Source organism: Eupeodes corollae, chromosome 3 (genome assembly GCF_945859685.1).
Source record: "Eupeodes corollae chromosome 3, idEupCoro1.1, whole genome shotgun sequence".
In the NCBI taxonomy this organism is placed as follows: Eukaryota; Metazoa; Arthropoda; class Insecta; order Diptera; family Syrphidae; genus Eupeodes; species Eupeodes corollae.
The window spans coordinates 109,061,164-109,064,279 of NC_079149.1; positions in this window are offsets into that span (position 1 = coordinate 109,061,164).

Here is a 3,116-nt window from a genome sequence, read left to right on the forward strand (position 1 = left end):
TCCAAACTTTAAATGCGAATATCTCGCTTAAAACGCATCTAAAAGGTATCAAAGTCGGCACCTAATGGACAATTTTTGAACTCCAATATTTCTTGATCTAGACCACCTAGATGGCTGAAATTTCAGGATTGTGATCTAGGAATCATTCCCTTTCCATTGGTGTGCCTATCTTTGAATAAGACCAACTCTACAACAAGTTATGGGCAAAAATCCATGTCCAAACTTTAAATGCGAATATCTCGCTTAAAACGCATCTAAAAGGTATCAAAGTCGGCACCTAATGGACAATTTTTGAACTCCAATATTTCTTGATCTAGACCACCTAGATGGCTGAAATTTCAGGATTGTGATCTAGGAATCATTCCCTTTCCATTGGTGTGCCTATCTTTGAATAAGACCAACTCTACAACAAGTTATGGGCAAAAATCCATGTCCAAACTTTAAATGCGAATATCTCGCTTAAAACGCATCTAAAAGGTATCAAAGTCGGCACCTAATGGACAATTTTTGAACTCCAATATTTCTTGATCTAGACCACCTAGATGGCTGAAATTTCAGGATTGTGATCTAGGAATCATTCCCTTTCCATTGGTGTGCCTATCTTTGAATAAGACCAACTCTACAACAAGTTATGGGCAAAAATCCATGTCCAAACTTTAAATGCGAATATCTCGCTTAAAACGCATCTAAAAGGTATCAAAGTCGGCACCTAATGGACAATTTTTGAACTCCAATATTTCTTGATCTAGACCACCTAGATGGCTGAAATTTCAGGATTGTGATCTAGGAATCATTCCCTTTCCATTGGTGTGCCTATCTTTGAATAAGACCAACTCTACAACAAGTTATGGGCAAAAATCCATGTCCAAACTTTAAATGCGAATATCTCGCTTAAAACGCATCTAAAAGGTATCAAAGTCGGCACCTAATGGACAATTTTTGAACTCCAATATTTCTTGATCTAGACCACCTAGATGGCTGAAATTTCAGGATTGTGATCTAGGAATCATTCCCTTTCCATTGGTGTGCCTATCTTTGAATAAGACCAACTCTACAACAAGTTATGGGCAAAAATCCATGTCCAAACTTTAAATGCGAATATCTCGCTTAAAACGCATCTAAAAGGTATCAAAGTCGGCACCTAATGGACAATTTTTGAACTCCAATATTTCTTGATCTAGACCACCTAGATGGCTGAAATTTCAGGATTGTGATCTAGGAATCATTGCCTTTCCATTGGTGTGCCTATCTTTGAATAAGACCAACTCTACAACAAGTTATGATCAAAAATCCATAACCAAACTTCAAATGCGAATATCTCGCTTAAAACGCATCTAAAAGGTATCAAAGTCGGCACCTAATGGACAATTTTTGAACTCCAATATTTCTTGATCTAGACCACCTAGATGGCTGAAATTTCAGGATTGTGATCTAGGAATCATTCCCTTTCCATTGGTGTGCCTATTTTTGAATAAGACCAACTCTACAACAAGTTTTGGGCAAAAATCCATGTCCAAACTTTAAATGCGAATATCTCGCTTAAAACGCATATAAAAGGTATAAAAGTCGGCACCTAATGGACAATTTTTGAACTCCAATATTTCTTGATCTAGACCACCTAGATGGCTGAAATTTCAGGATTGTGATCTAGGAATCATTCCCTTTCCATTGGTGTGCCTATCTTTGAATAAGACCAACTCTACAACAAGTTATATCAAAAATCCATGTCCAAACTTTAAATGCGAATATCTCGCTTAAAACGCATCTAAAAGGTATCAAAGTCGGCACCTAATGGACAATTTTTTAACTCCAATATTTCTTGATCTAGACCACCTAGATGGCTGAAATTTCAGGATTGTGATCTAGGAATCATTCCCTTTCTATTGGTGTGCCTATCTTTGAATAAGACCAACTCTACAACAAGTTATGGGCAAAAATCCATGTCCAAACTTTAAATGCGAATATCTCGCTTAAAACGCATCTAAAAGGTATAAAAGTCGGCACCTAATGGACAATTTTTGAACTCCAATATTTCTTGATCTAGACCACCTAGATGGCTGAAATTTCAGGATTGTGATCTAGGAATCATTCCCTTTCCATTGGTGTGCCTATCTTTGAATAAGACCAACTCTACAACAAGTTATGGGCAAAAATCCATGTCCAAACTTTAAATGCGAATATCTCGCTTAAAACGCATCTAAAAGGTATCAAAGTCGGCACCTAATGGACAATTTTTGAACTCCAATATTTCTTGATCTAGACCACCTAGATGGCTGAAATTTCAGGATTGTGATCTAGGAATCATTGCCTTTCCATTGGTGTGCCTATCTTTGAATAAGACCAACTCTACAACAAGTTATGATCAAAAATCCATAACCAAACTTCAAATGCGAATATCTCGCTTAAAACGCATCTAAAAGGTATCAAAGTCGGCACCTAATGGACAATTTTTGAACTCCAATATTTCTTGATCTAGACCACCTAGATGGCTGAAATTTCAGGATTGTGATCTAGGAATCATTCCCTTTCCATTGGTGTGCCTATCTTTGAATAAGACCAACTCTACAACAAGTTTTGGGCAAAAATCCATGTCCAAACTTTAAATGCGAATATCTCGCTTAAAACGCATATAAAAGGTATCAAAGTCGGCACCTAATGGACAATTTTTGAACTCCAATATTTCTTGATCTAGACCACCTAGATGGCTGAAATTTCAGGATTGTGATCTAGGAATCATTCCCTTTCCATTGGTGTGCCTATCTTTGAATAAGACCAACTCTACAACAAGTTATGGGCAAAAATCCATGTCCAAACTTTAAATATTTCTTGATCTAGACCACCTAGATGGCTGAAATTTCAGGATTGTGATCTAGGAATCATTCCCTTTCCATTGGTGTGCCTATCTTTGAATAAGACCAACTCTACAACAAGTTATGGGCAAAAATCCATAACCAAACTTCAAATGCGAATATCTCGCTTAAAACGCATCTAAAAGGTATCAAAGTCGGCACCTAATGGACAATTTTTGAACTCCAATATTTCTTGATCTAGACCACCTAGATGGCTGAAATTTCAGGATTGTGATCTAGGAATCATTCCCTTTCCATTGGTGTGCC